At 50.5% G+C, this 17,913-nt stretch overlaps 1 protein-coding gene across 2 annotated transcripts in view; it reads right to left on the reverse strand.

Annotated features, from left to right (window-relative positions):
* Nucleotides 1–17,913, reverse strand: part of MEGF11 (multiple EGF like domains 11) — a gene marked incomplete at its 5' end in the record, with an annotated part of 356,031 nt that overhangs the window by 84,772 nt on the left and 253,346 nt on the right. The gene's annotated exons all lie outside the window — the stretch shown is intronic.

Consider the following 17,913-nt stretch of genomic DNA (forward strand, 5'->3'; position numbering starts at 1 on the left):
CTCCGCTTCCCTCTTCCCCAACAGGCGGCAGCTAGGGGTATCTGGTGAAGCTTTGGCACCGCCTAGCCTCCCTCAGCTCTTCCCCAAGCCACCAGAATAACCATTCACACAGGCTAAGAAGTTGACTTCTTCAACGCTTCTCCCAGTCCCGACCAGCCCATTCCAACCAACGCCCCCCGAAGCACCTCTCCTGTATTGACATTCTGGAACTGCCCGCGGTTGACCTCCCTCTGCCTTTGCTAAACTCTTCTCGTTGGCTGTCTCTGTCCTCCCAGCCAGGCCCTTTTTCTTAGGGCCCGCCACTCCTCTTCTATGTGGCCCTACTTCTCTTGCGGACCTCCCCATTCCTGTTCCCATCTCTCTACCTTTCCCTCTCTTTACAAGACTCATTAGTTTTCTCACCTCTTGCGCCTCACCTTCTACGAAAATGTCTTCTAACTTCCGGCCCCTCCCCTGGCTCCATCTGTCGGTCACCCCTCCCATCTCTCTCTCCTGCTGCTTTTCCCGATCAATAATGCCTACACCCCTGGTTGCTTCATCTTCGGTTCAATTTCATTACTTTTCAAGCAGCCAACTTCAGAAGGAACAGGAAAAAGAAATGTTTCCCTGCGAGGTGACAGACAGCCTTCAAGATCGTTATATGTAATTAAATGTTTCAAAGAGTGATATCTGAGCCAGCTTTGCAGAAATTCACTCCGTAGCGGTGGAAAGGAGCTGAATAGCAGAGCCCCAAGTAGGTCACCCAGCCTGCTGCCACTGCCCACTCTAATCCTCAGCTGGTGCACACAGGACACACAACAACAAGATGTCTTCAAACTTGCCTCATTCACTCCAATCCTGGAGGAGAGATGAGTGTGGAGTTCAGGCATGGACAGGCACAAATAACTTTCAATGAAGAGAAAGATTGTCCTAGCTAAGGGGAACAGGCAAGACTCCCTAGGAGAGAAGGCATCTGAAATGAGCTGTAACAGACAGGTGTCTCACTTGTCTGCCTTATCATGGTGACCAACTGCCCCAGTTTCAGCACTGAAAGTGTAGTATCCTAAGAAACCCTCAGACCTGGGCAACGAATGGCGGGTCACCCTATTGCCTGAAGACAATGAGATGGTTAATTGACCTTTGTGCTCCAGGGATTCTAGGGTTTAGACTCAGAGAAGAAACTGGGCATGTGAGTGGGATTGGGGCAGGCTCAATATGAGCAAACAGACAGTGGCACTCAAGTATTGGGCATGTACAAGAGCACAAGGTTCTTCAAGCCAGTGAGTGGATCTTTGGGGACTACCAACCCCCCTGCATGTACCTCCCACTTGTTGACTAGGGTCAGGTGCTCAATGTCATGGAACCTGTCCATCATCCTTTAGTACAGCGGTCGGCAAACTCATTAGTCAACAGAGCCAAATATCAACAGTACAACGATTGAAATTTCTTTTGAGAGCCAAATTTTTTAAACTTCAACTTCTTCTAATGCCACTTCTTCAAAATAGACTCGCCCAGGCCATGGTATTTTGTGGAAGAGCCACACTCAAGGGGCCAAAGAGCTGCATGTGGCTCGCGAGCCGCAGTTTGCCGACCACGGCTTTAGTAGCTGCAACCATGTGGAAAGCGGCTACAGTGTTTGGACAGGTTATGGTCCGAACCTGTGGTCCCACGTGGCTAAGTGATAAAAGCTGCGGGAGGTGCAGCAAGTAAACAAAGCTTGATCAGGTGCATGTAATTGAGTAGATTTGAAACTCAGGAGAATGTTGTAACCATCTTGACCACGCCCTTGCTTTGCCTCCTGGAATCTGGCTATAAAATAAAGACTCAGCTTGCAGGCCCTGGCGCTGTCTCTCCATCAGAGAGGGCAGCATCCCACCCAGACCCAACTTTCTTCTCTTGTCGGTCTTTTCTTAATCCTTCACCGCCCCCTCTCAGGCTCAAGGAACCTGGCTGAGCTGGCGCAGCACAGAACCATGCCAGGCCACGTATCCTAATCACCCAATTTTGTTTTATCCCTTTTTTGTGCCCCAATATTCACAAATACACACTGAGCTGCCAAGTTATGAGTGAGATCACTGTCTATTTTCCACCTGGCACCACTACTATGAATGTGAGGCATAAATCAAGGACAATAGCCAAAGGAATTTTGAGAAAGAAGAGCAAACCTGGAGGCATCAAGCTTCCTGATTTCAAACTATATTACAAGCTATAGTAATCCAAACAGTGCGGTATTGGCTTAAAAACAGACACATAGGTCAGTAGGGCAGAATAGAGAGCTCAGAAATAAACCCACGCATATAATATATGGTCAACTAATTTACAACAAAGCAGACAAAAATATACAATGGGGAAAGAACAGTTTCTTCAATAAATGGAGTGGGGAAAACTGGACAGGCACATGCAAAAAAATCCAAAACAATAACAAAAAAAAAAAAAAAAAAACTGGACCACTATGTTACACATAGATAAAAATTAACTCAAAATAGATGAAATATTTTAACGTAAGACTTAAAACCATAAAACTCCTAAAAGAAAACATGGGCAGTAGGTAAGCTCCTTTATCATGAGTCTTAGCAATGATATTTTTGGATTTGATACTAAAAGCAAAGGCAACAAAAGCAAAAATAAATGGGACTACATAATACTAAAAAGCTTCTGCACAAAGAAACCGTCAACACAATAAAAAGACAACCTACCAAATGGGGGAAAATATTTGTAAACCATTTATCTGACAAGGATTAATATCCAAAATATATAAAGAACTCATACAACTCAATGGCAAAAAAGCAGATGATGTGATTAAAAAAATGAAACAGATGGTGGTGGCCTTGACTAAGGTAGTGGCCACTGGGGTGGACAGAAGGGGACAAGAGTCCAGCTGCATTTATGAGGTAGAAGCAGCAAGGATTTTGTGATTGACAGGGTGCTTAGGGAAGGAAGAGGAGGGAGTATGCCACCCCAGCTCTGGTTTAGACTGCTGGGTGGATATTGGTATCACATTCTTTACAGGAAACACAAGGGGAAGAGGAAACATTGGGAGGAAGAGAAGGAGGTTAATTTTGGTCATTGTCTAAGGAACATTTAAAGTGGCATTCAAAACCCATTCACTTACCACTAACGGATGCACTAACATTTGTGTGCTTTCATTTTTCTACTCGTCCATCCAAAAAAGATTTAGCAAGTACCTGCTAGTGCCCTTTTGGAGTGTGCAGTCTAGTGGGGACCGAGCCACTGGAGCAGCCTTTATGGTGCACCGTGAAAGTTCATATGGGTTCTCAGACCACAGATTGGGTGAGTGTGCATGCATATGCACACGTACAGGTTTGTGTCCTTGTGTGTGTATGTGTGTTTTATAGGGCTCCTAAAAAATAAGCAGAGAGAGTACTATGTGTCACAGTAGAAAACCAAGGAAACAGACTAAAAAGTGTAGACTAAAAAGCAAAGCAACTTGGCAGCCACGAATATAGGAGCAGATAGCCCCTCGTATCCAATCCTATCTAATAAAAGAGTAATATGCAAATTGACCATCACTCCAACACACAAGATAGCCGCCCCCATGGGGACACAAGATGGCCACCACAAGACAGCCAGCAGGGGCGGGCACTTGTGGGTGATCAGGCCAGCAGGAGAGGGCAGTTGGGAGGGACCAGGCCTGTAGGGGAGGGCAGTTGGGGGGGACCAGGCCTGTAGGGGAGGGCAGTTGGGAGAGACTAGGCCAGCAGGGGAGGGCAGTTAGGGGTGACCAGGCTGGGAAGGGAGGGCAGTTAGGGGTGATCAGGCCAGCAGGGGAGAGCAGTTAGGGGCGACCAGGCCAGCAGGGGAGGGCAGTTGGGGGCAACCAGGACTGCAAGGGAGGACAGTTAGGGGTGACCAGGCCGGCAGGGGAGGGCAGTTAGGGGCAATCGGGCAGGCAGGGGAGTAGTTAGGTATTGATCAGGCTGGCAGGAGAGTGGTTAGGGGGCAATCAGGCAGACAGGCAGGAGAGTGGTTGGAAGCCCGCAGTCCTGGATTGTGAGAGGGATGTCCCAGATTGGAGAGGGTGCAGGGTGGGCTCAGGGACACCCCTGCCCCCCATGCACGAATTTCATGCACTGGGCCTCTAGTTTAAAATATTCTCATTAAGGAGTGTGTAATCCATTCACAGATATCCCCTCCCCCTTCCCCATAGTGATTAAATAAAAAAAGGTTAGAATTCACAGGGATGAGCTTCAGTTATCTAGAAAATCCACCTACAAACACCTCATCCCCCGGCAAAGACAGAAATGAGGCAGAGCTACTGTGAGTCAATTATCGACCCTGTTGAAGTTGAATAAAAACTATCGTCATTAAAATTACAACATAATTTTGCATTCTTTCACAGATAAGCACAAACTCTTCCCAATTTGGCCTTGGAATGGTCCTCACACACTTTTTTTTTTTTTTTTAATTCTGTCACAGATGCTCCTTCCTAATTATTCTTGGCTTTGGCTGATTTTTCAAGTGGATGTATCTTCTCGGGCAGCTAGTGAGGGCTTGAGGGGCACCCAGAAGTGTGAGGCCTGGCTTGTTCTGCTCCTGTGAGCTGGCCAACTCCCCTGCTTCCCACCAGTGGAGCTCCCTGCTGACCTCTTCAGACTGTGGGGCCCAGGCCTAGTGTGCTCTGGGCTCCCCACGAGGGAGAGCGGCTTCACCTCTCCCTTTCCACAGACAAGCTTGTACATTTGTAACCACAGTGAACACACACCAGGCCTTGAGAGAAAGGGGTACAATAAATCTTTTCATTTAGTAATTTTCATAACAACCTATTTGTAGGGGGCACTATTATTCTCCCCATTTTGCAGATGAGGAAACAGAGGCCCAGTGAGGTTAAATAGCTTATCCAAGGTTACACAGTTAGGGAGTGACTGGGTGTCTGGGCTCCTAGCCCCTGCTTCCTAGTGGGTGTGGTCTGGTGTTGATGGAAGAGGGAACTTGGGATGTTGGCCACCAACCAGGCTTAAACAGCCACCTTGGATAACACAGAGATGAGAAGGCACAGAGACGCATCTGCCAGGGCTTCGTTTATGTGTGAATGGTGGTCATAGGCCCAGGTGTTCCATGACTGGCCCAATTTCACATAATTTTATTCTCTTCAGTTAAAGTAATTTATCTATTTAGAATACTTTTCACGTGATAAAACATATCTAACATACATTTTGTCATTTTAATCATTTTTAAGTGTACGGTGAATTCAGTGGCACTCATTACGTTCACAGTGTTGTGCAACTATCACCACTATTTGCAAAACTTTTCCATCACCCCAAACAGAAACTCCGGAGCCATTAAGCAATAACTCCCCCTCCCTTCCTCCCTTCTGGTGACCTCTATCTACTTCCTGTCTCTATGAATTTGCCTATTCTGGATACCGCTATAAGCGGAGTCATACAATATTAGTCCTTTGTGTCTGGAATCTTTCACTAAGCATGACGTTTTTAAGGGTCATCATGTTGTAGCATATGTTAGCACTTTATTCCTTTTTGTTGCTGCAGAGTAATCTGTCGTGTAAAGATGCCACACTTTGTTTCTCTGTTCATCTCTTGATGGACACTTGAGTTGTTTCTACCTTTTTGGCTATTGCGAATGCTGCTGCTATGAACTTAGTGTACTAAATAAGTACTTATTGAAGGCACAACTATGTTTTTATGCCTTTATTGAGGTTCTCGATTAGGAACAACTTGGCTGACCATTGTTTCTTTTGTCACCACTTCTATTCGGTGCCTTGTGTCAGATCTCCTCCATTAATTAGCCTTGCGGTTTCTGTGGCTTGCAGTGGGGGGCTGGAGTGTGTTCTTGTTTGTACTGTCCCTGCGCCCCCCCCCCCCGCCCACGCACACATAGCCCCACACAGCGTCCCACCCAGAGCGGGGCACAGGAAGAGCCGTGAGCAGTGCTGACAAGAGTGGTCCTTCCCCAGTGACCCAGGAGCCCCTCCCAGCTGCTGAGGATGTGCTCCCTCAGACGGTGGCTCTCAGCCTGGCTGCTCATTAGCATCACCCTGGAGCCTGAGCTTCACCCCTGGAACTTCTGATTTAATTATTCTGGGGCGGTGGAGCCCATGACAGGCCCTTAAAAAAATTCAGTCGGTGAGAACCACTGTCCTTCTGATAACCCGTGTTCTCACTGGTCCTCTCAGGGGATGAGCAGGAAGACGTTGGGCGTTGGGGGGTGGGGGCGGTGTGGAGAGAGATGGATGGTTCCTCCCATTCCACAAATGGGAATCCTGAGTCTCAGTGAGGAGGCAGAGGAGGGGGAGAGGTGGAGGATGAGGAAGAGAGGGAGGAGGAGCCGCTGAAGAGAAGGTCAAGGGTTAGGAAAGAACCTGGAATCCACTGATGCTGAGCTGCCCTGGCCGGTACTAGAGCCTGAGCCAAGCCCGCACCGCCCCCCGCCCTATCCCCTTTAGCAACAGAAAGGCTTGACATGGTCCCAGCACTTTCCAGAAATGGCCCATGGTCCCCTGAGTCTGTTCCCCATGGTCCCCATGCCCCCATCCATCCCAAGAAGAAGTAGGGGAGCTGACAGGTCATGGGATTGCTCCCGAGTTTACAAAACAGCAGGCATGGAGGCAGAGATGGAACAGCAGCCACCAGAAACCATTCCAGCTGATAAATAAAGTGACTTTCCAGTGAGCAAAGCCATTTGTCAACTGCCTGGCCCCAACAAAAGCACAGGCAAATTCTCAGAGGTTGAGCCCCTCCACTCTTTCCAGACCCAACTTGCAATTCTGAGGGAGAATCAAAGGGTGGGTCACAGCCAATGCTTTGCAATCCTGGCAGCCCCCACCTCCTCTCTCTGGGCCCCTGTTTTCGCATCTGTAAAATGGGGGAGGGGTCATTAGGTTGTCATAGGTGATCAGGGACAGTACCGCACAAAAAAGAACAATGCTCTCCACGTGTCAGTGGTGTCCTCATTAAGAAACACCAGTAGGGCTCTGGACGGATGGCTCAGTTGGTTGGAGTGTCGCCTATACACCAGAAAGTTGAGTGTTTGATTCCCAGTCAGGGCACATACCTAGGTTTCGGGTTGGATCCCTAGTCGGGGCACATACTGGAGGCAACCAATCGATGTTTCTCTCCCACATCAATGTTTCTCTCTCCTCCCCCTTCCTCTCTCTCTAAAATAAAAAACAAACAAACATATCCTTGGGTGAGGATTAAAAAAAAGAAGAAAAAACACCAGTAGGTAAATGCTGGGGTCTCTCCCCATTCTGATTGTGATTCTATGCTCTGTTGCTAAATGTCCCCACTTGAGAAACAGGCCAGAGGGGATGGGGTAGGTGTGTTTGTCCTTTTGTGAAAAAGGAAAGTTTGAGGTGGTTACCCAGGCCCTGAATTGAGCCATTGCTCAGCTCCTTATCTTTCCACCACTTAGATGGTTGGAATTAAATATTTATAGATCAAGGTGCTGCAGATTAAAACCCAAGTCTCCTGACAGTCCCTGAGCCTAGAAGGTGCTGACAGCACAGGATTATAATGATGTATCATTAGCTCCCAGTGATCCATTTATTACACTCGTTACTTTCTCTCTGTTATTTAATCACACTGTCTATATCTCCGTTTGAGCTCTGAGGGGAGGCAGGATTCACAGGGCCGCGTGGAGTTCGGACTGCCCCTCCCTGGTTCACGGTGTCCTAGGAGGACAGGGGTGGAGGGGTACACACCCACATGCAGGAGGAACCTCAACCCTGTGAGCTGCGTTCTCACCTGGGTTATATTATTTAATTCTCTTACTAACCCTGTGCCATTTATTCATACCTTGCTTTGTTCCAAAAAGGATTTGAGGCAAACCATCTGAGGCGAATGATTATCCCATTTTTCAACTGAGAAAACTGAGTTTCAGAGACATGGAGTAGCTAAATAGACTTTCTCCACCTTGGCACGACAGACATTTTGGCTAGAAAATTCTTGGCTGTGGGGCTGTCCTGTGCATTGTATAGTTTTTAGCAGCATGCCTGGCCTCTACTTACTAGATGCCAGCAGCACCTCCCCCTCCACAATTGTTACAACCAAAAATGTCTCCAGATATTGACAAATGTCTCCTTTGGGACAACATTGCCGTTGACTGCAAAAGGCAGAGTTGAGAGTCAGAGACTGGTTTTTTTAGTCCTAGGCTTACAGGTCATCTCACGTACCCACCCAGCCCATACACACCTTTTACAAGTCAGGAAACTGGCTCAGAGAGGCTGAGTGACTTGCCTGTGGCCACACAGCCAATGCGCTGGAAAGCCAGATTTGAAACTAGCTGGCCATGTCAACCTAAGGCTCTTTCCATCCCACCACACCAGCTTTGGGGAGATGAGTTAGGCTCATGTATTTGCTTGCCAAACAATTACTGAACACCTACTATGTTCTAGATGCCGAGAAGCCCACAGTCGGTTTGAGAAACACACAAAGAAAGGGAAATGTTGACCCATCAGACCCTGGGATGACTGGAGGGGTGCTGGGAAAGCTGCTGCTGGGGCAGCTACAACTAGGAAGAGTGCCCCACTGTCGGGCCAGGGGTCAGGAGGCCCGGGAGCTGGCAAGGTCTCAGGGTAACAGGGCTGAGGAGGGAACAAAGCCAGTGGGTACATCAAAATGCCCTGAACAAAGTCAGCGCTTCAGCTCATTACCTTCCTCAACCCCCACCTTCACAGCCTTGACCGTAGCTCCAGGCAACCAAGTCCACTTTAACCAGACATTACGCCATCAAACCATCAGGAGGGAGTGAGGAGGCTCAGCACCTCCATTTCATCAGAGCCCTGCCTCTCTCTGTGGATGGATGCATCTGAGTCTGCCTGCCAATCCATCCTCAGCACTGCATTCCTCAGGGTCTGCAGGGATCCCCTATTAGAATGGACATGCTTGTGTAGGTGGACATTTGTGTGTGTGTGTGTGTGTGTGTGTGTGTGTGTTGGGGGAGGGGAGGTAGCAGTCACATTATGAAGCATTATCAGCCATTAATACCCCAGTTATCGGTTAATATCCGAGCAGCAATGAGCAGACCTGGGAGCCAGGTTAGGAAGCGGGTGTGTGCATGTTTGTTAAGCTGCTTTTGGGGAGAGGAGATGGGGACTGTTCTGGATGTAGAATGCCACAGTATTGTGTGGACAGATAATGGGAAAGAAAACTGGGGATTAGTTCCTTGGCAGTACCTCACTTGTTCAATTCAAGCCACGACTCCTAGGGTAGCTACAGGCACCCCCACTTGGCCGAGGAAGGAGCCAAGGTTAGGTGGGCAGGTGACTGGCCCGTGATCCCACAGCCAGTGTGAGCGCTGGCCTGCTTCTCAGCCGGGGACATTTAACAGCAGCGCCTCAACTCGCAGCACCGGGGCAGCCCTGGGACACGGGGGTTTGTTCACACCCGGGCTCTCCTTGTGCAAGAGGATAGCGGGCCGAGAGGGACGGGTTGTCCCAGTCGTCAGTGAGAGGCAGGAAAGCGTGACTCCGGGACCCCAGTGAGGTCTCTGGCCGTGCGGAGCAGAGGCGTTGGTGTGCACCCCACAGGTACCCTCCCTTCTGGAGCCCAGGCCGGAACTCATTGCTACCCCTCCAGCCTCCACCCCTCCGCCCTCTGCTGCTCCCGTCTCTGGAATAGAAGTACCTCAATGACCCCAGCACTTTTGTCTCACACACTTCAGCTATGGGGTCAGTGAGGCCGAGGGTGAGGGGCAAGCTTGGGACCCAGGAGCCGGCCAGTGTTAGTCTATCCTCAGCTGCTCAACCCTCTCCCCACAACAGGCTTTTAATGAGGGCCCAGCTCCCGGCTGCCCAGCTCCCTCTGATCTGTCTGCATCAGTGCCTTTGAAGCTTCCCAGCCCCAAAGACCATTTATCTCCACAATTTGCCTAGAAAGCCTCATAAATCATGTCTGCGCACAAAGGAATTACCTCTTCGGAGAGCCTTTCAAAGGCAGCCGGCAAAGGCAGCACAGACCTGCCAGGGGCCCACCTCATCGGCCCTGCACGCTCCCCAGCAGGGCCCATCCCTCACTTTCCTATGCAAGGGAAACAGGTGGAGCTCTGCAGTGTGGGGGTGAGACCCCCACGTGTGGGCTCTGAGGGAAGTGAACCCACAGTCCAAGTGGAAAAGGACATGGGAAGGTCGTGGGGTCCAAGCCCATTTCCTGTGAGGAGTAAAATCCTTTGACAACCTTGTCCACCAGTTTCCCATCATTCCTCTTCCCTCTGACTTTCTTCGAATGGTGAAGTCTGGTCTGGTGGAAAGAACCTCTCTCTGGCTCTGTCATTGGCCTTGGGCAAGGCAGCACCCTTCCAGGCCTCAGCGTTCCCTTGGCAAAGAGACAGGACTAGCTCAGATGAGTGGATGTGTTCGGTTGTGACTCACTGAGTCCAAAAAGGTCCTATACTTTGGTTGGGGGTTGGGGCCATGTAGAGGGGCCCACAGAGCATTTTTATTGTTGTTAATTCTCACCAGAGGATATTTTTTCCATTGAGTTTTAGAGAAAGTGGAAGGGATGGGGGGGCGGGGAGGGAGAGAGAGAGAGAAACATCAAGGGAGAGAGAAACATCAATGATGAGAGAGAATCATTGACTGGCTGCCTCCTGCACACCCCCTACTGGGGGGTGGGGGCGGCACTGGGGATCGAGCTCGCAACCCGGGCATGTGCCCTTGGCCCAAATCGAACCTGGGACCCTTTAGTCTGCAGGCTGACACTCTATCCACTGAGCCAAACGGCTAGGGCCCCACAGGGCATTTTAAAACTCAGGCTTGGCTCACCTGTTGTCCTGCTCATGACGCAGCTGGGCCCTCCTCATTAGGTGGTGGTGGGGGTGGTGGGGAGGGGGTGTTGAAGCTGCTCCTGTAGCTCATTTAGCAGTTCACCAGCACTGGGTGTGGGTGTGGGTGTAGGTGGGGGTTGGGGGAGGGGAGTAATTTGGGCCAGGGCAGCCTGAAGAGTCATGTTTAGAGTCAGAAGAAGGGGGTGAGCCAGGGGCAGGGTGGACCAGGACCCTCCGCCCCAGAGGCCTGGTGGAAGGCTGTTCTCACCAGCAGGTGCACCAGCGCCTCCGGCTGTCCCAGTGAAAGGGATTCACACCTGAGCCACGTTTGCTTTTGGCAAAGGCAATACCTGGAGCTGACTGGTGCTCCTGGTGCTTTGTATCAGCTCGGCTGACATTTATTGAGAACTGATTGGTTGTAAGGTCCAGGCTGAGAAAGGGTGGAGGGGCCTGGTAGGTCCCAGGGGCACAGAGTGATTAAAGTCAGGCGCATGCGTGGCCTCCGTGGTCACGTGAGACAGACTGTGAGATGTGCTTGCTGGAGGTGGAAGTGCCCTGGGAAATTGGGGTGCGGTGGGGAAGGGGTTCATCTGCCCAGGAGGGCCTTGGGCAAGAAAAGGGATTTGATTTAGGCTCTAAAAAGAGGGGTAGGATTCAACAAGTGGGAATGCAAGGGGAAGGCAATCTGACTGGACCAGACAGCAAAGGCAGGGAGGGCGAATTCCGGATGGAAAGCCACCGGGAAGGAGGGTGCACACAGCCCTGGCGGGGGCGGGGGGGGGGGGGCTGGGAAGTGGCTGAGGGCTTTGATTCACTGAAGGGAGGCGAGACCACTGCTTCTCAAACTGCCCAAAGGGGAAGGACCAGGTTTTTTGTTTTGTTTGTTTTCTAGCCCAACACGGAGAGATACTTGGTCTTGACTGAGCATGACTCCTACGCAGGTCACACTGTGTGACACTCACCATGGGCTCTGACAACACCCACACTAGGCTGTGCCCTGGTCAGCAGAGGAGTCCACCGACCATGGGCTTGTCTGTCAGCAATGTCAAAACTCAGAGCCACAGGCTCAGGGATGTGGAGAACAGCAAACCCAAAGGAGGAAGAAAGTGTTGAATCTCAGAGCACATGTGTGTGCTCTGAATTTCTGCTCACAGGCACCCATTGAATTATAGGCAAAAACAGAATTTTCACAACAAAACAACGGATTTAGGTTTGCCTCACTTTATACAATCATTCTTCCAAGTTCTTGTACAATTAAATTGCTATTTGGAATAACCCTATTTATCTGTATACTTTTGACCTTCCAAAGCATCTCTATGCTTATAGGTCATTAAAACAAAGATTGGCATTCCCATTGCTCAGATGGATAGACTGAGGCCCAGAGAAGTGAAGTGGCTTGTCCAAGGCCATTGGTCTAGTTAGTAGGAGAGTTGAGACTCTAGGAATTGAGGCTCTGATCCCACCCACCATTCTCCATGGCACTGCTTCCCTGGTGGGGTCACTTAACACAGGGCCCGCCTCTCAGCAGGACACTATATCTCTGGTATTTGGGTCCCATGCTCAACGCTGTCTAGCTAGTTGTGCCATTTGTGAAATGGCCCATTTATCTCTGTACAAGGAGGGACTCTGAGAGCAACTCCAAGCTGGACCTGCCAGTCAGAGGACACTCTATCCATCACTGATGGGTGAGGACCTCTGATTGCCCTACAGAGAGGAGGCCTGAGGGTGAGTGACAAATAGCTTTCCCATCTATTGAGAATTATTATCAAAGGACAAGGACCTCCTGGGATCTGCTAAGGTTGAAGCCAAGGAAAGACACTCGTGCTGTCGCAGTAGGAGGTCTCATTAGCTGTCCATTTGTTCATTGGCTCCATAAAGCTTTATTGAATGGCTACTATGTGTCAGGTACTGGAGATCAGGCAGGGAATAAAGGTAACAGCCCAACAGCATAAACAAACAATAAGCAAATATAGACCTTTATTCTGGCCTCTGCTCAAATGACACCTCCTGAGAGCCGTGTTGGGCCACCCTTTCTAAGTTCTTCTTCCCTTCCCACTGGCTTTACTTTTTCTTTCTAGAATTTATTCTCTCTGATATCATATAATCACTGTATTATACATTTGTTTTCATCCTTTTCTTTATTGTCTGGGACTCCCACTAGAATGCCAACTCCTTGAGAGCAGGAGATTTGTTTTATTCACTGCTATACCCTCAGTGCCTAGAACAGTGTCTGACATATAGTAGATGCCCAATAAATGTTTGCTGAACAAGTGAATAAATTAACAAGCAAATGTGTAAGGGTATGAAGGTTCAAATAAGTGCTGGATAGAAAACAATGAGAGGGGCTTCCTTTCAATTGGGAAATCAAGGAAGGCCTCTCTGAGGTGGTGACATTTATGTGAGAGCTGAAGGATGAGAAGGAGGCAGCCATGGGAAGAGCAGGAAGTAAGAGCCGTCCAGGTAGAAGCAGGGGTGTGGGCAAACATCCTGAGGGAGGGACAGGCTGGCAGCGTCAAGGCACTGAAGGGGGCAGACAGCTGGGACACTGTGAGAGCAACGAGAGAGGGAAAGGGCTCTATATGAGGCAGACGGGGCCAGGTCACATGTGGCCGTGGCAGGGAGCTGGGCTTTTCTTTTAAGAGCAATGGAAAGCTCTTGAAGTGTTTACTGTGACTCGATGGGAGTAATGAAGCAGGACTTCCCTGTGAGCAGGACTGACCACCCTGGACGAGGAGGTACGCAGTCCCTCTCTGCAGCCCGTCACCATTTTGGAGACTAGGACGTCCAGGCTTAGAAGGAGTTAGAGCGAGGGGAGAGCGTGAGCATGCGACAGAGCCCTTCCACGGCTCAGGTTGGCGCGCAGCACTGCCCGGTGCCAGTGAGATGCCCTTCCCCTCCTCCTGTGCCAGGCAGGAGACACTGGGGGAGGGGGCATGAGGGGAAGGAGAATCGGACAGGGCAGCTGAGTGCACATCAGCATCCAGCAGATTCAGGGACAGGTGCTGACAGTTATACACAAGCTGCGATCTCAGAGATTACCTGCCCGCCCCCCCCAGGAGAGGTGGGGGCTTGCCAAATATAGTTCCCCTTGTTATTTACATCTCTGGGTGCCAAGCAGCAACTCCTGAAGCTTGTCACACCCCATCCAACCCTGAATGTGGGCGCTGCCTTTGCCAGCCGTTGGAGAGGTGCGAGGGCCGGTCACAGCAGTGGTGGCTCCTCCTGTGCAGCTGAGAGCCCTGAGAAGGAGACTTGGGGTGTGGGGAAGGCCAGGGTCCCTCTGGGTGGATCACCAGTCAGTTACCCAGCGGAGACCACCACCAGCCCATGAGCAACGGGGCAGGGTTAATGACCCTTCGGATTTCTGATGACCACAGGGGTGGCCTGCAGTGGGCAGAGCAGGCAGCCTCATGAAGCAGGACACCACATTTTACGCTCTGGAGCAGCGGTCGCCAGCCTTTCGGACCTCACGGACCACCCGTGGTCCGCGGACCACCGGTCGGCGACTGCTGCTCTGGAGCACCCCTTGAGCTCTTAGGGGCCTGGGACTTCAGAGGGACTCTAACAAGCTGGGGGACACTCGGCCACCTCCGGAGCTATCCCTGTCCTCCATGTCAGAGTCACCCCGTAAGGTCCCACAGAACCCACACAGAGGAGGGGCTTCTCTGTCTCCTGAGACCTCGCTTATCCATGGAGGCTCAGATTAAATGCCTCCTCCTGAGAGCAGCTTTCAGGACTCTTCCTGCTCCCCACTTCCTTCTAAATGCATTGTGCCCGCCACTTTTCTTTGCCTTGTATTGAGGTGGATGCTCGCCCACCAGTCAGGACCCCGAGCGTTGGAATCATCCGGACCTGCTTCGAATCCATCTCGGCCCTTTGCTACCTGTGTGACCTTGGACACATAAATCACCCCCCTGAGGTTTAGCTTCCTCATCTCGCCTATAAAATGGGGCTCTTGGGTGCCTTAGAAGGTTGTCTGCAGGATGCGCTACAAAAGTATCTGATTCAGTGACTCTCAGGTAGGAGGTACTCAGTACTATTCAACAAACTTGAAGGAAATGTAGAGATAAATCGATGAATAAACGAAGCCATCGATCTAGGCATCATGCCATGTGCAAGGGTAAACGCATCAGGTAGCTGAATTATTGGCTGGATTAAAACGAGGTCATTATCCTCATCACCCGCTATAAGCTTCTTCAGGGAGGGACTTGGTGTGAGCTTTCCCAAGGGCAGAGCCTAAGGTGGTTCCCCGGGGTAGGGAGGGGAGACACAGGGCAACTGGGGCTCAATGCCCCTGGACCTCTGAGAGACACTGCCTGGAGGTTTCCCAGCCCATGCACCTCTCAGTCCTCGGTTGAGGGCATTTGCATTCGCTCTCCCTCTGTGTACTGTGCCCGTGGCAGAGTCGCAGGTGTTTGTTGCAGGCAGCCTTTGGGGTGCAGGGGTGAGGCCTGAGCAGTCTGGGGAATCAACAACGTTTGCTATAGGGACCAAGCCTGTTTTGTTCCCCACTGTATACACAAGGCTGAATATGCTGCCTTTTATGTATTGGATGCTCAATATTAATGTTTGTTGATACAATGAATAATTCACCAATGAACTCTACATAAGAAAGAAGCAGAGAGGCTGGGGATAAAAAGATGGCATGGCTTCTGCCCTCAGGTCTTCCAGACCTGGGGTGGGGATGAGGGGGACACAATGACACATGAAAAAGACCAAGGGAAAGTCACAGCGACAGTGAAGGCACCAATGCCCAGGGAGGGGTGAGGACACTGTGAACTTGAAGTACTCAGAGGAGGGGTGGCCCGTGGGCTTGGGAAGGCTTTAAGGAGGAGATGGGACTTGCCTGAGGGAAGAGTGGCTGAGGCATAAGGGAGAAGAGTCAGGGAGGCTTGAGAGAACAGCACAAGCACAGGCCTGGAGGCGGAATGTCACCACAGGGGTGTAGGAGAGTCTCTGGCTAGCGTGTCTCTACTCTCTCTCACCCTCTCAGGGTTAGAGTTGAGGGGTGGGGACAGAAATTTAGCCTCAGAATGCTCACGAGAGAAGGGAGCTCAGGGCACGCCTAGGGAAAGTCAGGATTGGGAACAGCGTGGGGCAGTGTGAACAGGTGTGTGGAAAAGGTCCCTCTGGGGCCAATGGAGTGCCCACACCCATCCTCAACCCCCATAAAACTTCCTCTGTGTGTACTCTGCATAGCACACAACATGAACTTCTGCCTCGCTGCAATGTGTACCAGCCTGTTTGCTGGTATAAGGAAGACAGAGGTATAAAGAGGTGCTTAGAGACTGAGGAAGAAGGGCCATGTCCGCAGGCTGGAGTGCCTGGGACCCCATCAGACCTCATGCCCCAGCACTCCTGAGCCCAGCAGAGGACACTGTCACTTCCAAGAATCAGCTTCCCTGGAACCTGAAGTACTGCCAAGGTGGTCCTCATTGGGCAGCTCAGCCTACTCTGGGAGGACGGGAGGCTCAGCGGCTGCTCCCCTCAATGTCTCTGTTTCTCTACCTGCCTCCATTTCCATCTTTGCTGCCTCTCTCTCCACTCTCACCCCTTTTCCTCTATCCCACCTTTCTTTCTCATCTCCCTCCCTCAATGGCTGGGACCCAAGGGCATTGGGAGGGCGGTTTGGTGAGGCTGCCTCCCAGGATGTGCTGGAAGGTGTGTGGGAGGGTGGTCCGGAGGCCCCCTGAACTGCATGGTTGAGCCAAAAGGGGTCCTGGTGGACCTCCCCAATGTGTAGAGTTTTCTTTTCTTTCCCTTTTAAAGCATTTCATTTTCAAAGGAAGCCAGGCCCGAGTGACGGGAGCAGGATAAACAGGAGCACAATCAAAATCCTTTTGAACCTGGGCTGAGACTCTGTGGTCCTCTCCTGTTCAGGGTCAGGGGCTGGGGAACCCTGGATGCCTAATTGGCAGCTAATTAAATACTGGGAGGGGCAGTGCAAAGGGGGCTGAAAGCAAGAGGTCTGGGATTGGGCGAGCACAGCTCTTTCAACTCAATGTAAAAAGCAGGTCTATTAAGGGTTTTCTTGCTGCATCTAGGCGGCGGGGAGATAGGCTTCTGTTACTTAATGAGCTCATGGCTCAAGCTGTCGCCAGCTGGGGAGCTCACGGAGGATTTCAAAGTAACGTTAACACTGTAGTTAGTTCTAGCTAGCTACCTGTCATCACTAAGGCTCAGGGGAGAGAGAATGATCTTAATAATATGAGCAAACAGGAGGCAGGCGCCTCAGCAGAGATCTGCATGTGGGGGGTGAAGGTGGGGTCTGGTCACTCACAAAGCCCAGGAGAGCCCCAGACAAGTTTTTCCCTTATGGTTCGATGTGGACCAAGGAGAACTTAGAAGGCGCTACTATGGGGTCCTGGCTTGAGCCTGAGCCGGACATTAAGGTATAGGAATTCAGAGCATGACAATGAAGGCCTGGGTTCAAATCCTAATTCTATAGTGTGACCTCGGGCAAGTTACTAAAACTGTTGGTGCCTCAGTTTCCCCATCTGTAAAATGAAAACATAGCACCTTCCTGGGAGGTTAGTTATAGTCATTAAGTCCTATTACACAGTGCTTAGCACAGCGCCAAGCATGTGCCAGATGGACAATGAATTGTAGCAGTTATGATTTTGAAAGACCAGGGCTGGATAGACAATGAATTGTAGCAGTTATGATTATGAAGGACCAGGGCCGAGTAAACTATTTGTAGGACTCAGAGTTAAGAATCCCATAGGTGACTCACTGGGAATGAAGAGGATGACTTAGTTACAAAGTATTAGAACTGCCAACACCTTAGCATTCAGCTAGCCCAGTTCTCTCCCTTTGTGGGTGAAGAATCAGAGGTCCAGAAAGGCAAAGTGGTTTCAAGGTCACATGATGAACTAAGAGAGATGCTGAGCCTAGAACAGGTCTCTGGAAGCCGTGGGCTACTTCTACAACAGCACCTGAGCTAAATTGCAGATGCAAGCCAGAAATGAAGAGTGCAGCCCAGCTGACGTGGCTCACTGGTTAAGCTTCAACCTATGAACAAGGGGTTCGAGTCCCGGTTGGGGAATATGCCCAGGTTGTGTGCTTGGTCCCTAGTATAGGGAGTGTAGGAGGCAGCCAATCAATGATTCTCTCTCATCATTGATGTTTCTATCTCTTTCTCCCTCTTCCTTTTTCTCTGAAATCAATAAAAATTTTTTTTTAAAATAAATGAAT

Source organism: Cnephaeus nilssonii (genome assembly GCF_951640355.1).
Source record: "Cnephaeus nilssonii genome assembly, chromosome: 4".
NCBI classification, from domain to species: Eukaryota; Metazoa; Chordata; class Mammalia; order Chiroptera; family Vespertilionidae; genus Cnephaeus; species Cnephaeus nilssonii.